The sequence below is a fragment of the Myxocyprinus asiaticus genome, chromosome 5 (assembly GCF_019703515.2).
Source record: "Myxocyprinus asiaticus isolate MX2 ecotype Aquarium Trade chromosome 5, UBuf_Myxa_2, whole genome shotgun sequence".
Lineage (NCBI taxonomy): Eukaryota > Metazoa > Chordata > Actinopteri > Cypriniformes > Catostomidae > Myxocyprinus > Myxocyprinus asiaticus.
The window spans coordinates 14,085,626-14,106,541 of record NC_059348.1 but is presented as its reverse complement, the minus strand read 5'-3'; positions in this window follow the sequence as shown (position 1 = coordinate 14,106,541).

Below are 20,916 nucleotides of genomic sequence, written 5' to 3'. Positions count from 1 at the left end.
ATTTTGGTGCAGTTTTAACTGTTCATGGGGTGGATGGCCTGAGGGAAAAAACTGTTCCTGTGCCTGGCTCTCCTGGTGTTCAGTGCTCTGTAGCGCCGGCCGGAGGGCAACAGTTCGAAGAGGAAGTGTGCTGGGTGAATGGGGTCAAGAGTAAATTTACCAGCCCTTTTCGTCAATCTGGATGTGTACAGTTCTAGCAGGGTGGGCAGGGGAGCGCCAATAATCCTCTCAGCAGTCCGAACTGTCCTTTGTAGTCTTCTGATGTCTGATTTCGTTGCTGAATCAAACCAGACAGTTACTGAAGTGCAGAGGACAGACTCAATGACTGCTGAGTAGAACTGTATCAGCAGCGCCTGTGGCAGGTTGAACTTCCTCAGCTGGTGAAGGAAGTACAACCTCTGCTCGGCCTTTTTCACAGTGGAGTCAATGTGGGTCTCCCACTTCAGGTCCTGTGAGATGGTAGTGCCCAGGAACCTGAATGACTCCACTGCTGCCACAGTGCTGTTCAGAATGGTGATGGGGGTCAATGTTGGGGTGTTCACTAAATTCCACTGTCATCTCCACTGTTCACGTGTTCACGTCCACATTTATCCCTTGTGTGTTGCCACCTTAATTGTAAAATCCTCTTGTACATAGAGTGGCATGAAAAAATATTTGGATAATTAAGCCATACTGCCACATCTAAAAATGTATGAAGTCGCTATATTAGATAACACAATATGAAACCATTTCTGATTAGAGAGTACAAGTATCAAAATGTTTCACAAAAATACGTTTTTTAGGTTTAAAATGATTAAAAAAAAAAATTAAAAAAAACTAGGACAGTGTACTGTTACATATATAATTCAAAATGAAGACTGAACATTTTCTGCTTGTCAACACAAGTAGAAGATGTTATGCAGAATGTTTTCTTTGCTTTGCTTTGCGTTTTGTTTTCTTTCGTTTTGTTTTCTTTTTGTTTTTTGTTTTGTTTTTTGTTTTCTTTGTTTTGCTTTGCTTTGCATTTTGTTTTCTTTTGTTTCTTTGCTTTGTTTTTTCTTTTGTTTCATTTTGGATTTTTAGGTCTTCTGCAATGATATAAGTCAAACATACTTAACCAACGGAATATTAATAAGACGTGATATTACAAAAAAGAAGTTTACTTTTTATTACTTCTAGCATAGGAACAATCTTTGGTTATACTTTTGTTCAAATATTTATTAGTTGTTGGATAAGTTGGAAAACCACAATACAGTTGCAGGATATCTGCTGTAGACCTCAAGTCCTCAACAACATTAACTTTCTCCATTATTTCTTGTTGTGGTCAACATCTTGCAGGCTTTTCTTGGTCTCTTGTGACTAAACCAACATTATAATTGCTTTGTGGTCTAGTGTTCATCATTAGAATTCCACATACAGGACTAAATGATCACCATTATGTTACCATTAGCATTAATTGCATCTCCACACTTTTAGACCATATTTTCTCGAGCTGTTTACTCATAAACGTGGTGTCATTTTGTGGGCCAATGCAAACAGAGGATCAGAGCAAAAGAGGCAATTTCTGCCATTTTCTGTATCTATCACTTAATGGCCATTTTCCACATAAGTTCATGTTTAATGTTTTTGCCCATGAAAAAGAAACTGCTTGCACATGTCATCTCACATGCCTTAGACAGTGGCGTCTCCCGGAATTATATATATATATATATTCAGTGGCTGTCTAAGTTTGGTAATAGTTAGCGAAGCAGCTAACATCACTTTAATGTCGTTCCTCTGTAATATTTGCATTTCAATGTGCCACAAATACTCAAATGTATTAATGCATCTGTTTTATTTTTTAATTTAATTATTATTATTATTTATTTTTTTGCGTTTAACAATAATACACAAAATTTGAACACAGGAGAAGCCAGGCACAGGGTAAGAGAAGGTGGAGGAAAATGTATATAACTTGTGTGAAATTTCTGTGGGATAAATTAAAGGGTAAAGGAATACACATACAAAATACAGGGGAAATAACATTGCAGATATAGAATTATTAAAAACTGTGTGTGTGTGTGTGTGTGTGTGTGTGTGTTTTGGTGGTTTACGAGGATGTTTTGTTTGTTTTTGTTACAAATGTAAATTACAAGGGTATTATGCTATAAATGTGGTTTATGAGGACATTTCTAGCATCTCTATAATTCAAATCATTTAAAAAACATACGAAACGATGTGTTTTTTTGTTTGTTTGTTTTTTTGTTTTTGTTTTGAAAATGTAAAAATGCAGAAAGTTTTGTGAGAGTTAGGTTTAGGGGTAGGGTTAGGGTTAGGGGATAGAATCTATAGTTCATACAGTATAAAAATCATTATGTCGATGGAGAGTCCCCATAAGGATAGCTGAACCAATGTGTGTGTGTGTGTGTGTGTGTTTTGTACAGAGATGAAATATTTGTGGTTTGTGTGGAATATGTAGTATCTTTTGGTATATATGAAATGCAGTATCTGTGTTTTTGGAGAGAGTGAGGGAAAGAGGGAGAGTAATAATAAAATAATAAAAATAAAAGGTATATAAATAATGCTCTGTCTGGATCACTACCACCCTACATGCCATATTTTTGTCCTTATTAAGATGTGTTACGGTTATGAGCTTCTTCTTTGAATTTGCAGTGGTCCCCCCTCCATCTGGGATCAATGGTCAGTGTGGCCGGCACCTCCCATCTGGGGTGGGGACCATGTTTTCAGAGAATTGTGGTTTTACTTTCAGTTTCTATAATGCATACTTTCAGTCATATACTGACTTGACGCACATTGTATAACTCAATTCCTTGTACATTGACACTATATGGATTTACCTGTCAAAATAACATCCTGGAATATAAGAGGAATCAGTTCTCCAGCTAAAAGAAAAAAGATATTAAATAACTTGTGTAAATTAAAACATCTGCTTTCTACAGGAAACCCATTTTACAGAGGTAGAGTCTCTGAAACTGGCATCTAGATGGATTGGCCAGACTTTTCACTTCACCTTTAACTCCAAAAAACAAGGTGAATCCAACCTTATCAGACATAATATTCCCTTCTCCCATAGTTCAACATTGACAGACACAGACGGTTGTTACATCATCATCAATGGACCCATAGGAAGAGACAATATAACATTTGCAAATATTTATGGCCCTAATACAGATATGCCTTCATTCTTCCATTTATTATTCTCTGAGCTACTTAATTTCTCTAATTCACACATCATCATAAAGGTGGAGATTTTAACGCAGTAGTGGACCCAAAATTAGACCGTTCAACAACTGTTTCTGGCAAAATAAACCATTCTTCATCCCTTATTAAGAATTACAGTATATGTCAGATTATGGACTGATAGACATTTAGAGGCTTAAGAACCCTAATAGTAAGGACTATTCATGCTACTTCCATTATGACAAATCCTGTTCACGTATAGATTACTTTTTGACAAACTATTCTATCACACATACAATCATTGACCCAGTTATTCATGCTATCACCATTTATGATCATGCCCCTATCAGTATTACCTTTCTCGCTGAGCACCAACCACATCCACCCCCTAGATGGCGATTTAATACTTCATTGCTTAAGGACAAGGATTTTATCCACTTTTTTAAACAGGAATGGGCATCCTTTGTCGAGATTAATAGCACTAAAGGAATATCTGCATGCACGCTATAGGAAACCGCTAAATCTGTCATGAGAGGCAAAATAATATCATATTGCTCATATACAGCCTTATCACGCAGTGAAATCAGAAAGAGTAGGTTGACTTTTCTTTAGCAGAAATCAGTATATGACCGAAACTTAAAACACTGCCACCAGTGGCTAAAGCGCTAAGTGTTGTAGGGCATATAACCACATGTGAGCTCCGTTTATGTCCAGGAGAGGTCACCAAAAGCTAGTTGTGAAGCGAGATCCTTTCAGCTTAACAGTATGTACAGTTAAGAGGAATGCACTGCTGACACAACACGCTGCCGGTTGAGCCACGTGGTGGTAAACATGAGTAAACATGCTGAAACTGATGCAAAAATGTCTGTGTGGGGGCGAAGGCATGGCCGAGCATTCATCTGGGGAGAGAAGAAGTGGTAAGGGTTTGACAGTGATTTCTGTGTTGACAGTGAGAGGCGGAGAGATAAAAGGCTGCCCAAAACCCCAGAGAGGGAGAAAGAGATGCACGTGGCCGCGCTGTCTGTGTGTTTATGTTTGTTTAAGTTCATTTATGTAATTAAAGTTATGTTGACTGTTCTGCCGGTTCATGCCAACTTCCTGTGTTATCATGTTGTCATATAAAAAGAAAATGAAGTCAGCAAGAGAAAAACACGTATTGGAGGTGAAGAGACTGGAACTTTTAGCCGCTAAGGGGCCTACAGAATTAATCACTAAGGAACTCTTGAGGACTAAACAAGAACTGAACAATCTATTAAACAAAAGAACTGAACAAATACTTGCTCAGACAACAGCAATTTGAATTTGAAGATAAAACTGGAAATACCTGGCAAATCAACAAAAGCAGCAAACTGAAAAATAAATTATTACATCAATTACGGATCCATCAGGCAATATAACTCAAAATCCATCTGAAATTAATTATTCATTTAGATCGTATTACTCACATCTATATACTACTGACCAAAATGCATTGTTAGAAGAAGTAGAATCATTTCTGAGGAATGTCTCCTTACCTAAAGTATAAAAAACATAATCAGGTTTGTTGGAAAAACCTTTGTCCAAACAGGAAATCTCCAAAGCACTTTATCGCATGCCAAATAACAAATCACCAGGCCCAGATGGTTATCCAGCAGACTTCTACAGACAGTTTTTGCCTCTGCTTTCTCCCCTATTATCTAAAGTAATTTTTGTTAAATTAATGAAACCGTAACAAACCTCATCAAATGAATACTGCTTAATCTCTTATCCCAAAACCAAACAAAGGTCTTACTCAATGCTCCAACTTTCGTCCGATATCATTAATCAATGTAGACTTAAAAATCATTAGCGAAGCACTGGCAAGTAGACTGGAATCTGTAATCACAAATCTTATACACACAGATCAGACTGCTTTCATTAAAGAGAGACATTCCTCAGAAAACACTAGAAGGTTAATCAATATAGTTAATTATTATAACAACACCAATACAAACAAACCACCATTTATAATCTTATCTCTTATGCAGAAAAGGCCTTTGACAGGGTAGAATGGTCCTTTCTATTCACAATACTCCACCATTTTGGTTTTAAATCATATGTTATTAACTGGAATAAAACACTTTACAGTTGGCCATAACCAATGGGATCATATCAAAACCATTTTACTTAAAAAGAGGCACTTGACAAAGGATGCCCAGTATCCCCTTTATTATTTGCACTTTTCATTGAACCCCTGGCAGCTGCAATTAGACAATCTCATAATATTTCTGGAATACAATCTTAATCACACCATCATAAAATCAGTTTATATGCTGATGATATTCTATTATACATCACAAATCAATTGTCATCACTTTGGTCAGTCCATAATCTGATCAGTGACTTTAGCAGTGTTACTCCATAAACTGCACAAAATCCGAGATTCTGCCCATCACCAAATTGAACTGGGATGCAGTGTTAGAGACTAACCCATTTAAACGAATAACCAAAACAATAAAATACTTCGGAATGCATATTTCCACTGGCATAAAGGATCTCTTTAATCTCAACTACGTCCTCCCTCTACAAAAAATACCAAACACCTTGGAAAGATGGAACAAATTACCCATATCTCAAATTGGATGTATATCACCTATAAAAATGAGAATACTCCCAAAAATCAATTACCTTTATTCTATGATCCCTGTCACCCCACCTCCAGGCTAGTTCTCCTCTCTAAAGAGCAATATCTTAGTTTTATTGGAAGAACAAATTTTATTCAGAATAAACTAACTCTCCAGAAACCCAAACAATTTGGAGGACCCAAACTTCTCTCTCTACTTAATCTCTCAATAGCTAATTTACTTCTATCACTGGATCCATAACTCCTTCCCTAGTTAGATATTAAAAATGATCTGGTTTAACAATTAGATATCAAGCATCTCCCATTGTGGCGGAAGGACCCGTCCCTCCCTCTTGTCATCGTCGTCCCACCTCCTTGGGCCATCGTTCAGCCAGGCTCACAACAGGAGTGGGCTGGAGAGAGGAAAGGCAACTAAATGAGCCTCGTTCGGGCAGCGGATGATGAGGCACACCTGATGTGTGTGGAGCCTCAACAATGCTGCCATTAAAATGCAGAGTGTGCCTCTTCTCAGGAAGCCGTCTTTTATCTCCTCGTGTGCACACACTGCCGTCCTCTTAGGTCCAGGAGCAGAGCGAGGAGGATATGGGCCGAGATTGATTTGCCGCCTAAACCTCTCCCAGACCCCCGGCGCAAGTTAAATGTGTAGCTGGGCATAGATGCCGGCCGCCCTTCTTCTCACACAACGCGGCCCCAGGGAAGATAGGCTGCCAGAGAAGCTACCGCCACTCACGTCCTGGAAGGAGGGGAGCGTGTGCGGCCGTTGGACCTTGACCACGTCCTGGACCATCCGATGGACACTACCCCTACCTACACATAGCCCATTCACCATAAGGGTGCCAGATCCCTCTTTTTTTGGACACTTTTCCCTTTGGAGACTTTACTCCCCATTTTTGGACAATTTATGTTTATTATTATTTCCAGTAAATGCCTCTCCAAGGCCTGACGCCACAATCACTGTGTCTGTCTCTTGCTCATCCCGCCACACCATTTTTAGACAAATACATAAAAACTTCCCCTTGTTATAAAGACAATATAACCATTAATACCACCTTAAATGCTTGGTGGAAGACACACGACACATTGAATTTAAATCTGGAACCATCAACCACATACCAATATTGCACAACCCAATGTTTTTAATTAACAATAAAACTATTAATTTTTCAATATGGAGTCAGAGAGGAGTAACCAGCCTGGGCCATCTATACAATGATGGCATGTTCATGACTTTTGACCTTATTCAGTTAAAATACAACATACCCAATAAAGTTTATTTTCAATAAAGACAATTAAAAGAAGTTATTAGAAAATCAGTAACCCTCTGCTATATCAAGCCCTATTATCCTTAAAACCAAAGAAATTACTGTCCTAAATATATTAATTAATAATATCCACAGACAGATACATAGCATCTCCAATTCAGCAATGGATTACTGACATCGGTACAGACTATAATATCAACTGGTAAGCAGTCTGTAACAACATTTGTTCCATGTCATGCAATACCAGAATTCAACTGATCTAATTCAAGATTATCCATAGAACATGCATCACAACGTACAAACTTCATCGCATGGGTTACACACAAAATAACATCTGTCCACATTGTCCAACCTCTACCGATGTTTATTTTCACATGCTTTGGCTTTGTCCACATATACAAAACTTTTGGTTGGAGGTCATGAGCAGGCTGTCAGAGATTCTTGGCCTCATTATTCCAGTGTGACCCATAATAGCGTTAACTGGAGACATGTCTGTTTAACTTTTCTAAGCATCTCAATCCATTCTTATTAATCTCATTGACTGTTTATTTACTCAACTGGAAAGACAGGACAAAACTTTCAATAAATCATTGGCTCCATTTGTTATCAGTGCACTCCAGTCTGGAAAAATTAACAATACACAAAAACAATGAATCCATCATACAGACCTGGTCCCCATTTTTTCATTACGTAGAGAACTGATTCCTCTACCTCACATCACGATAAGATCATGACTACAACTATGATGTGTTCCCTTATATTAATTCAAATACACTGTGTATCAGCTTATGCAGCTTATATTAATGCATCTAGTAAAGAGACCCTTATGTTCTGCAAACTCAAAATCACTCTTGTGTTGTTTACTTTTTTTTTTTTTACTTTTTTCCAGCATACGTGGAGCGGAGCACTTGCAGAGTCACACTTTTTGACTCTTTCTACTTCTGCATCTTGACCTTCTCTACAGTGGGGTTTGTCCAACAATTGGTGGTGTCCACCCCCTCAAAAGTCTCAACAGAATCTAGGCTTAACTATTCCTAGATCCCATGTCCAGAGGAGATTACAGCAGGCACAGGGCAAAGACAGAGAGACACGTGGATTTCTTGCTGATGGATTTCCTAAATGAGTTCTATGCCCACCCCAGGCTTCAGGTACATTCACAGACACAGATGCAAAAAACTACACAATACATAAGATTAGCACATTTATTTGGAGACTTCTTGAGGCCCAATTCCTTAAATGTAATATTATAACAAAATTATTGAATATGAATTAAAGCTTTGACTTTTATGGTCTACAAAAACAAGGAAACAACTCTGTTATGTACATACTACAGTATATATAAGGTATAGGGGGTTATTGACAAATAAGGTTTTCTTAGGGGATAAAATGAGAATCTTTGAAGAATCTAGTTTAAAACACAAATGTCAAGTTCATAGAAATGTAATCTGTGTAGCCATCTGTGGTTTTATACATTTTTTTAAAACATAGCATTTTCTACAATAATATATGTAAATGTAATGTGGTGTAACCACTATGTAAAAGGTATTAAAATACTTTTCTTGCACACCGAATACATGAAATTATACACAACATAGTCATTAATTAAAAAAAAAATTCTAAACATTTTCAAGGTAAAATTATGGTTTAAAACTATGAATGTTTGAGTCAAGAATATCAAGAATATTTTTCAGAGTTACTCCGTATGACCTGAACAAAATTTCTAAACTAAATGTTTTCATAATGTAAGGTAGTGCAGGCTGTAACAGGAGCAGATGAGATGAGGACGTAAAATAGGAACACAAGTGCAGTTTATTCAAAAATCCAAACATGGATCCAAACAAATGTGAAAGTACAAAAGAAAACCATGAACTTGAACATGAACTATGACAAGGACTTGACAAGAATAAACAGGCAAAGTTACCAAAACACAACAACAACACTACAGGCTAACAATACATGACAAAAAGGACAATCTTCTTCTTCTTCTTTCCGTTTTATGGCGGATTACAAACCAGCGTAAAAAGGTGTATACAGCCACCTACTATATCGGAGTGTGTAGCATCAAGGCTTCATTCTCCTACTTTATATTCTGATTTGTAACTGTGTTTCATGTAGGAATTTAAAAATAGCCATATTTACATAATTTTGTTTCTCTCCTGTTCCTAGAATTCCCTTAACACTCCATTCTCTTCCCACTTTAGTTATCGGATCTTTAAGTTTTGGTCTCTCCTTACTTTACACGATACACTTCATAATCACATGTTCAACATTTTCTTTACATTTACATATTGTGCATTTATCCGTTTTTATTTTATTCATGAGGAAGAATGTATTGTTTATTCCTGTGTGTCCCAACCTAAGTCTGGAATAAATGACTTCTTCTCTTTTGCATATGTTATTGAATGTTTTGATTTTAACTGATGGTTGGATTTTGTAATATTCTCTGCCTTTATTATCCATATTCCATCTGATTTGCCATGTTTTTCTTCACTTCTACTGTATGTTACTTCAAATATATTGTTGTCCTTTATCTTTAGGGTGGATTTTGCCAGATGGTCTGCTACTTCATTTCCCTCTATTCCAACATGAGCTGGAACCCAACTGAACTGCACAATAATTCCAAGTCTTTGAAGATTTATTATACTAGTATAAATGTCTATTAAAATATATTCTCTACTTGATTTACTTGTTTTAATGCTATAAATTGAGGCAGCAGAATCTGAGCATATTTCCATTTTATTGGGCTTGACTTCTTCTATCCATTGTAAGCTTAAGGCTATAGCTACTTTTTCAGCAGTATATACTGAAAGGTGATCTGAAATTCTCTTAGCTATGCATTTTTTCAACTCTGGAATATAAATACCCAACCCTAGGTGACCATTAATTTACCATTAACCATCTGTAAAGATAATTAAGTAATATTGTTTCTTTAGGTAATCTTGTGTTAAATATGCCAGGTTAGAATTTTCTCTTTCAATCCATTCCATTTTCTTATCATTTAACTCCATATTGACACTACGTTCTGGGAATATCCATGGTGGGACATTACTTTGAACAACTGCAGAGCAGAATTTAATATTATTCGAACTATATTCTTCAGATCTCTGTCCTATAATCCACCCAAACCCTCTACTTGTGTATTTTCTATATTCCCAACAATCTAGAAGGACAGATGACTCAAAGTTATTTTCAGCCTCTTTCAGTCGTATCCAGTATGAAAGTGCCAATTTCCTCCTTAAGTCTAGTGGTAGTCCATTGGTTTCTATTAATAAAGCATTGGATGGAGTAGATTTCATAGCTCCTGTACAAATTCTCAGCACTCTATATTGAACTCTATTGAGCTATTTAACTCTAAGTGAGAGTTAGCTACAGACCATAAACCATACTGCCGTAGTCCATGGCTGATCTCATCAAAGCTCAATAAATATCTATCAACACTCCTTTTTCGGCTCCCCACTCATATCCGGAAATACTCATCATCAAATTCAGCACTTTTTTACATTTGATCTCAATGTGCTCATTATGACTTTTCCATGTATATTTTTGGTCTAACTATAATTCTAGATATTTTAATTATTTAACCCTTTCCATGTTTTCCTTGTATATAGTCAAAAGTTTTTCAATATTTATTTTCTTTTTTGAAAATATCATGTAACATGATTTTGAAACCCCATTCATATGACCATTCCTCCACATTTTGAACTGAGTTTTGTATTATTTGAATTAAAGTATTTATATTCTTTCCTCTTTTCCATATAACTCTGTCCTCAGCATATAGAGCAGATTGTATTCCTACATCTACACCTTTAAAGGTGTAATTTATCATGTTGTTGAATAGTAAGGTATTTATAACACTCCCTTGGGGAATACTGTTACTAATAACAAATGGATCTGAAGTTTCTGATCCCACATTTATCTTTACAGTTCTACTTGATAGGAAATCCATAGTCCAATACAATCTGCCAGTAATACCTAGCTTGTCCATTTTAATCAATAATCCCTCTCTCCACATTGAATCATAGGCATTTTCTCTGTCAAAGAAAACTGTAAGCATATTTTCTTTCATAAGAAGTGTCTTTCTATATCATTACTAATTTTTACAAGTGCATCTATAGTAGACCTCCCCTTCCTAAATCCACATTGATACCCGTTGCTTAAACCTTTTCTTTCTAATAAGTAAGAAAGTCTTTGTACAACTATTTGCCTAAATGTGATGTTAAAGCTATAGGTCTATAGCTATCTGCACTTGAAGGGTCTTTACCAGGTTTGATTATTGGAATTACTAATGCATTTTTCATAAGGATGGAATTTTTCCTTCCCTCCATATCTTATTGAAAAGCTCAAGAGCCATCTTCATTGTCCCTTTTGGTAATTGACTGAAAATAGAGTAAAACAACTGATCTTCTCCTGGAGCTGAATATTTGCTTTCTGCAATAGCTCTTACCATTTCTACCATTGAAAAATCTAATCCATTGTGGAGTTTTTGCTATCTTTCTTTTTATATACCATATTATTCCTTTTAAGGACCTCCTCCTTTCTTTTTCTATGAATTTCAGTAAGGTGGTTACCACTATGGATACCAGAAAAAAACTTTGCTTAATAAATAAGCTTTTTCTTTTTCTGTTATTGCATTTTCATTGTTAACTGTGATAACCGGAATTACTTTATTAACTATTTCCAAACCTCTCCCAAATTAACCTCTCGTCCAATATTTGAACAGTATTGTCTCCATGAGTTATTTTTGCTGCTTTAATTGTCTTCCGATCTAAAGCTGCTTTCCATTTATACTCATATAGATTTTCTAGTTTTATGTTATTTCTAAATATTCTATAGGCACAGTTTCTTTCTTTAATGGCTTTGCTGCATTCATCATTCCACCATGGGACTAGTTTCTTATTTCCTGTTATCATAGACTTAGAAATGCATTGCAATGCAGCATTCATTATCATTGAATTAACTTTTATTGTACACTCATCTTTACTGTCATTTTTATCAAATTTGCAAACCTTTCTTTGCAGATTTCTTTAAACTTTTCCCATTTAGCTTTTGGGAAGCTCCATCTGTATATAGGGTTACTAGTTTGACAGACCATGTCTATTTCCATATAGCAGTTAATAGGAAAGTTGTCACTTCCAATGCTACTGCCACTCACTTTCCATTCACACAGGTTTGCTATAGTAGATGATACAATAGTTAAATCTATACATGACATTTTATTTCTTGAAATGTCAATTCTTGTTCCACAAGAATTTATGCAGACTAAATTTCTGTTATCCATAATTTCTTCAATTATTTTTCCATTATTGTCTGTATGCAAACTTCCCCATAAACTATTGTGAGCAATGAAATCACTACACCAAATTTCCCTTTGTTTGTGTTCACCAACTATTTCATCAAAATCTTCTACTAATAAATTATGTCATGGGTTGTAATAGTTAACTACACTAATTGGGTACTGAGCATCTCTATTACAATACTCTCAAATCTACTAGAAGATTTTCTTTTATAAGCTAAACCATCTTTAACAAAAATAATACATCATCCTCCCTGATAATTAATTCTGTCCAATCTAATTGGACTGTATCCCAAAATTATGAAGTCTAAGTGGGGTCTCAGCCAAGTTACTTGAATGTAGATTATATCAGGTTTTACTTCTAATTGATATAAATGTTTTTTTAAATTCTTGACAATTAGCTATTACGCTTCTCACATTCCGTGTAGAATGAGGAATGCCATTAATAGCTTAATGACTGATAGATTCATAGCTGTATGGATTCATCAGTTCGAAGATGGTTTTGCATTCCTTACAAGAAATCCCAAGATATTGTTTTGCTGCCTCTATTACTGTTTCAATTCTGTCGTCTTTGTCATTCTGTTCAATTCCTAGGTATATAACCTTCCAAATGAAGGCTACAAAGTTTGTTCTATCTACTAACAGGGTTTCTTTTTTGATCTTGCATTCATGACTAGCTTCTTTTCCATTCTCTTTGAGGATATGCCTTGTCTCTTTCATGGTTGATGTTGTTGGATCTCTTTTTTCCAAATATTCTGGCTTCAAATTGTTCTCATTGGTAACTTCTTTAGGGCTTCTGAGTATGACACTGTGTTCATGATTTTGAATGTTTGTGCTTCTTTAGCTTTCTTTTGTTCTATACATCCTGCATATGCTGCACTATGCTGATCACCACAGTTACAACATTTTGGAGGGACATCTTTATCACATTGACCATATCCATGATTACCACCACATCTTACGCATCTTTCTTTTCCTTTACAGTGATTTGGAATATGTCCCAGTCGTTGGCACTTAAAGCACCTCAAGACTGGTGGAATATACTCCTTAACCTGGTAGCTAAGGAAACCTAACATAACTCTGCTTGGAATTCAAATTCAATCATACTGATAGTGTCTCCATTTTTTCTCCATTTGTTTTTGTAGACAGCTGTGGTGATGGGGGCGTGGTCTTGTGTCTGTCTGCGGGAGAGAGGGAGTGGTGTGGCTCATCAAGCTGGTTGACATAATTTATAACAGCTGTTTCTCATTACAGTGATAGCGGAGAGACGCCTTAAAACAGCCGAAAATGCCAGAGGAAGGGAGAGAGAGAACAACACGACAGTCTAGCAGCTGGCGTGTCTTATTGAGTGTTTTATGTTTTAAGAAGCTGAAGACTTCAAGAAGTTTATGTTGACAGAGTTTTGTTACACTGAACTTACTGAACTAAGAAAAGCACTGAGAAAAGTGCACAAACGGGTGCTGAAGGCAGAAAATAAAAGCGTGTCACTGCTCCCCATCTCCGAAGGAGACACTTCGTCATGGAGTCCTCACCACTGGACGAGGTGATCAAGACCCTCGCTGGAATCCAGCAGACCCAACACCAGGCCTTCATCGAGCTGCGGCTGGAGCAAGAGCAGCGTTTCCAACTCCTGCTCCAGGCCCAAGCGAAGCCTGGTCAGACACGAGGGGGTTGCTGCTGCAGCCCCAGAGCCCACCCTGGCTGTCCAACTGGTCACCCTCATCAAAATGGGGCCGGCCGCCAATCCCAAAGCATACCTCGATCTCTTCAAGAAGACAGCTGAGGTGTGGGAATGGCCACCTGACCAGTAGGTGGCCCTACTGTTACCACTACTCTCTGGGGAAGTGCAGCTTGCAGCCCAACAGCTCTTCACAGCCAACCTCCTTGTTTATGCAGACTTGAAGAGAGTCATTCTGCAACGGGCTGGCCAGACCCCTGAACAGAGCCGACAGCATTTCCACACCCTGAAGCTGGGCAAATACAGCCGCCCGTTCGCCTTTGCACAGCAGCTCCAGGATGCCTGCCGGAAATGGTTGCTGGTGGGGGAACCCCGCGGCGCCCAGGACATCATAGACAAAGTGCTACTGGAACAGTTCATCACCCAGCTGCCCCGTGGGATGGCCGAGTGGGTCCAGTGCCACCGTCTGGCGTCACTGGAGGAGGTGATCCAGCTGGCCAAGGATTACATGGCGGTGTTTCTCTCTCTCTCTCTGTCTTCTCTCTCTCTCCTACCCCCAACCCCACTTCCGCCCCTCCTCTTCCCATCCTGTTCCTGCCCCCAGGAGACTGGGCTGTCCGATGCCCAGGTTTCCTCCCCGTGTAGGGAGGTCTTCTCCCCCTCTGTGCGGATGGGTCCTGTGAAATAATGTCTCGGGGTGTGACGTGCTATGCTGAAGAGGCAGTGCCAGGGCCATCTATGTCTGGTCTGCATCAAGATGACATAAGGGGGTAGGTCCCCGCCCTCAGGGAATTCCCTGAGGGGGATTTCCCTCTAGAGCAGTCACGTGACAAGTCCCTGAAACACGCATTTGACCAAGTGAGAGTAATCGATGGTCAGCACCTCCGGCGTTGATGTTCATGGCGTACCATGAATGTCAGTTGGTGAATCCACTGGCCACCCCAAAAGCGCCATTGTGCCTTCTACCATTAACCGAGGTACCCTTTGAGAGAATTGGTATGGACCTCATCAAGCCATTAGAATGGACCGGAAGCAGACATACGTCATACAGGAAGCTTGGGAGGAGGGACCTTCAAAGAGTAAAAACTAAATTCTTGATCTTAGAGCAAAACTCCACACTTTGGGTCAATTAACACAGGGGAATTTGCTCCAAGCTCAGGAACGTCAAAGCCGGCTGTATGACAGAGGCACTTGACTATGGGAATTCACACCGGGAGATAAAGTGCTTGTATTACTGCGCACATAAAGCTCTAAATTACTCACCAAGTCGCAAGGGCCCTTTGAGGTCACACGGCAATTTGGAGATCTAAGCAACCGAATTGGCCCGGCTGCTAGGGAGTGTAGAGTCACATGGGGTAACTTCCTCATGGTCACTATAATGTGGTTCTCGCTCTCGGTGGGGCGCGTGGTGAGTTATGCGTGGATGCCGCAGAGAATAGCGTGAAGCCTCCACACGCATTATGTCTCCGCAGTAATGCACTCATCAAGCCACGCGATAAGATAAGTGGATTGACGGTCTCAGATGCAGAGGACGAATCTCAGTTGCCTCCGCGTCTGAGACCATCTATCCATGCATCTTATCGCGTGGATTGAGGTGAGTCACTATGCCACCACGAGGACTTAGAACGCATTGGGAATTGGGCATTCCCAATAAAAGAAAAAGAAAAACATAAACAAAAAATAACAAGACAACCAATGACAGGACAGGGGTCATGTGGTGGCTTGGCATGGGGGGTCAGACGTGGCAGCTTGACATGGCAAGACAACATGGCTTGGCAAGGCAGGTGTGACAACATGGCTTGGCATGGCAGACGTGACAACATGGCTTGGCATGGCAGGAGTGACAACATGGCATGACAAGGTAGATGTGGCAACATGGTATGATGAGGCAGACACGACAGCTGAAGCTTCAGGCGCTGGCTCTGGGACAGCCGAGTCTTCCGGCGCTGGCTCTGGGACGGCGAGGCTTCCGGCGCTAGCTCTAAGAAGGACGGCTGAGGCTTCCGGCTCTAGCTCTAGGAAGGACAGCTGAGGCTTTCGGCACTGGCTCTGGGAGGGACGAGGCTTCAGGCGCTGGCTCTGGGACGGACAAGGCTTCAGGCGCTGGCTCTGGGACAGACGAGGCTTCAGGTATTGGCTCTGGGACAGACGAGGCTTCAGGTGCTGGCTCTTTATCTGTGGCAGGTGTGGGTAATGGCTCGTGGTCCGTGGCAGGCGTGGGCACTGGCTTGTGGTTCGTGGCAGGTGTGGGTGCTGGCTTGTGGTCCGTGGCAGGCGTGGGCGCTGGCTCGTGGTCCATGGCAGGCGTGGGCGCTGGCTCATGGTCCATGGCAGGCATGGGCGCTGGCTCGTGGTCCATGGCAGGCATGGGTGCTGGCTTGTGGTCCGTGGCAGGCGTGGGTGCTGGCTCGTGGTCCGTGGCAGGCATGGGCATTGGCTCGTGGTCCATGGCAGGCATGGGCGCTGGCTCGTGGTCCATGGCAGGCGTGGGCGCTGGCTCGTGGTCCATGGCAGGCATGGGCGCTGACTCATGGTTTGTGGCAGGCATGGGTGCTGGCTTGTGGTCCATGGAATGCATGGGTGCTGGCTTGTGGTCCATGGCAGGTGTGGGCGCTGGCTTGATATTCATTGTAGGAGTGCCAAAGTCCACAGCCACTTCCACTGTGAAAGTGAAACCACTCAGCAAAAGAACTTAGTCAATATATTTTTGGAGAGTCCAATATATTTCCCCTGGTGGCATCTGGGAATAGACGGGCTCGTATAATCTTGTGTGAAAAAAAAGTTTAAGGGAGATCTCTCCAAATTCCACTCAGGAGCAAAATCCGCAAAAATCTTCCACAAAGTCCTCAAGGGGACAGTTCCCTTGGTGCAAACGCATGAGTGCAACAGCTGGGCTCATAGTTGGTCATATATTCTGTAACATAGTGCAAGCTGGAACAGGAGCAGACAAGACGAGGATGTAAAATAGAAACCCAAGTGCAGTTTATTCAAAAATCCAAACTTGAATCCAAACAAACGTGAAAGTACAAAAGAAAACCATGAACCAAAACAAAACAAGAAATATGAACTTGAACATGAACTACGACTAGAACTTGACAAGAATAAACTGGCAAAGTTACCAAAACGCAACAACAACACTACAGGCTAACAGTACATGACAAAGGACAACAGCAAACATGAGGGCTTAAATACATGGACATGAGCAAACAAGATAACAAGACAACCACTAACAAACTAGAACTGATAACAAGACAACCAATGACAAGACAGAAATAATAAACAAGATAACACGACAATAAACACATGAATGTGACAAATAAAAATGTCAAGCTATCTTATATATAATGTATTTTTTAAACTTCACAATCATTCTTGAGGATCTAAAGAGATGTTCTCTGTTTTATTTTATTTATCAAAATTAAAAAATCTACATGCATGGTTACACAAAATGACTGTTTTTGTGGACAAAAGTTTTTCAAATTTTAATAAAACAAATGTTTCACTGCTTCTTTTTAAAAAAATAAATAAATAAATAAAAAATAGTTATTCTGCAGTACTCATGCCAACATTTCTTTTCTTCTTTTTTTTTATTTTTTTTTTAAGAATTTCAGCTTTTAATGAGACTTTTTTTACTGTCTCCGGACAGTTACCCACATGACATACTTTCCTTACGCCCCAAAAATATATCAAAATGACTTTTGAACTCAGTAATTGAAAGCATGTTCATCATAGTAGATTTGTGTTCAAGTAATTGTTTTGTGTGAATTGCATTTTTAATGTACACTCACCGACCACTTTATTATGAACACTATGGTCCTAATAAAGTGCCCAACATGGTCTTCTGCTGTTGTAGCCCATTCGCCTCCAGGTTGCTATTCTGCTCACTTCAATTGTACAGAGGGGTTATCTGAGTTACCGTAGCCTTTCTGCAGCTCGAACCAATCTGGCCATTCTTCAATGTCCTCTCTCATCAACAAGGATTTTCTGTTGGTAGAACTGCCACTCATTGGATGTTTTTTGTTTTTTGCACCATTCTGAGTAAACTCTAGAGACTGTTGTGCATGAAAATCCCAGGAGATCAGCAGTTACAAAAATACTCAAACCAGCCCATCTGGCACCAAAAATCATGCCACAGTTGAAATCACTGAGATCACATATTTCCCCATTCTGATGGTTGATGTGACATTAACTGAAGCTCCTGACCCATATCTGCATGACTTTATGCATTGCACTGCTGCAACACGATTGGCTGATTAGATAATCACATGAATAGGTAGGTGTACAGGTGTTCCTAATAAAGTGGTCGGTAGGTGTATATTTGAATAACTTAGATTTGAACTTAATAGAGCATCAAGCCATTGAGCACAATGTACAATGTAGCACAATGTAGTTTGCACTTCCTCATCCTTTAATAACCTTGTTAAAAATAAACTTCAGCCATTCCTTCCTAACAACAGGAACCTTTGAAAGGATATGCATAGACGCAGGCGGATGACCACATGAGAGTGGTCTTTGGCAGCCATTTATCATTTATCAAAAAGCAGATAATAGATGGATATCACGTTAATACTGTAGTTTTACGCTCTCCTTGTGTCTTCCAGGACCACTACGTCATCATCCTTTGTCCAGCAGAGAGGGTTGCTCAAGTCAGACGGGTACTGCCGATCCAATGTGGTCAAATAGGGTCATATATCTGCAGGGCTCTGCCCTCAAGGACTAAGATTTGGTCAGGGCCAAGTGAGTTCAAAGGGATTCATATATTAATTGTGTGTTCAGCATTTGGTTTGTTGCCTCCCTGCTTAAAAAAAAAAGACCAGCTTACATCAGCATGAATTTTCCAGGGAGTTAATGCTGTTTTGGTGCTGGTCAAGCTGGTGCACCAGCGAAGCCAAAATGTTAATCGACAAAAAAATACAAAATAAATAAATGCTAGTCAATCAACATGGTCTGGCAAAGCTAGTTGACCAAGGAGGTTTTGCAAAAGGGCAGTAGTGGCTTTTTATCATTCTCTTGCTTTTTTACATTTTTTTTTTTTTGGTGTATTGGAGATTGCTACTTGTACTGTACATTTTAGAGGAATGAAATCAAAGAAACAGATTTTAATTTTTCAGAATGGATAATGCTGAGGCTTGTTTAATTCTGACCAGTCGCTGTGAGGTTGACTGCAATGTAGCAGTACGTACTTTTGAGATTTATTCTTCATCATCTAGGACTGGAACTATTAATTTTTTAATAACGTAGAGCATCGTCTTTATCATCGCTTCACATGGTCAACTTATATGAAGGATAGAATATGTGAGCTTTATTTATGAATATCCCATGGTAACACTTTATAATAATGGTCCGTCATTAATAGGTAACTATGCAGGAATTAATGCAGGACAAATGAGTAGTACTACATTAACACTTTAGTTACTACAATTAACTAATATGGGAACGTGATTAACCAATCAGTAAGTAATAGTGAACTGATGACTGAGGTAGTTCACTGTTAGGTAACCAGTAATTACTGAATTTGATTTTCCTCATTGAGAATATCAACTAACTATGGCTAATTTAAAACAACAACTAATTAATTACTAATCAAAACATTAACATGTGTCTAAAATGTGAATGATTATGTTTTTATTGTGAACATGATCATGAAATGCGCCTTCAGAGAAACATGCGCCTCATGTGTGTTCTTTGCTGGAATTTATTTATGAACATAACAGCTCTCTAAATCATGGCTACAGTGTCTGGTAGAGTATCATAGTCAGCTTACAGATGTATGTTCACAACATGTGTATTCCTTGGGATATCACTTCTGTTCATTACAAATTATTAACTTTTCAGGTTTGATATTGCTGGAGGTCTTTTTAAAATAATTTTGGGAACCCATAAGTAATGAGTCAAGTGTTACCACATAAACATGAAGGAATTACTAATTATTTTAAAGTGAGGGTCATGGTAACGCATTATATATTAATGAATACAAACTTAAATATACACAACATTTTTTTTTTTTTTTTTTACAAAACATTTTTAAATGAATTTTTCATTCATAGATACTGTAGGTTAATCATACAAGAAGTTTTTTATTTTATGTGAAGTGCATTTTTCTTTTCCTGAGTAACTTAATGGATCCAATGAAAAAAAAGAATGAGTGTCTGGTCCATCAAGCTTCTAATCCAATCAGGGTTCGCCAAATTCGATGCTCATGCTGAAACTGAAAGAAGAGCGAGTGCTCTACCCTCCCATCGATCTGCCTGCACATGGTAAACTTTAACATACATTTAACATACATTCTGTTCTGTTCAGACCGAACATTGGCAAAGGAGGAAACATGTCAAATTAATTTGATAAAATCTGTATGTTTTTACAGAGTGGGCTGTCAAGGGCGGAAGTACACATGTGGAATCGACTTCATGCTGCACGCCGGTATTTACTCAGTTTTCTGTTGAAGTCTTGTGGAGATCAACACACTTGTCCTTTAGACATATAATTTTATTATTTTACTTTATGCTAAGAGATAACACTTTTAAAACATGTATAACCGTGAGCACCAGCAATTAAAAGCATTATCCTGCTAAAAGTTTGTAACCTATGCAATTATGTTCAATTATTTCAATGATTCATAATTCAGTGCCAAAATTGTTTTTTTTTTTGTTTGTTTGTTTTTTTTTTTTTTTTTTTGAGAATGTCTGTGAATGTTTGTTAACTATTTGATTAAATGAATAAAATGCAGGTACAAACACTTGAGTATTCATTAATAACTGACAAGTAACACCTCAGTTACTATTAATGGTTTATAATGTGTTTTCACTTTAGAATAATGGTCCAGGTAACCTTTAACTCCCAAAGAAGGAAACAGATCTCATTAATTAATAATGTGTTACCATGACCCTCACTTTAAAATAATGGTCCAGATAACCTTTAACTC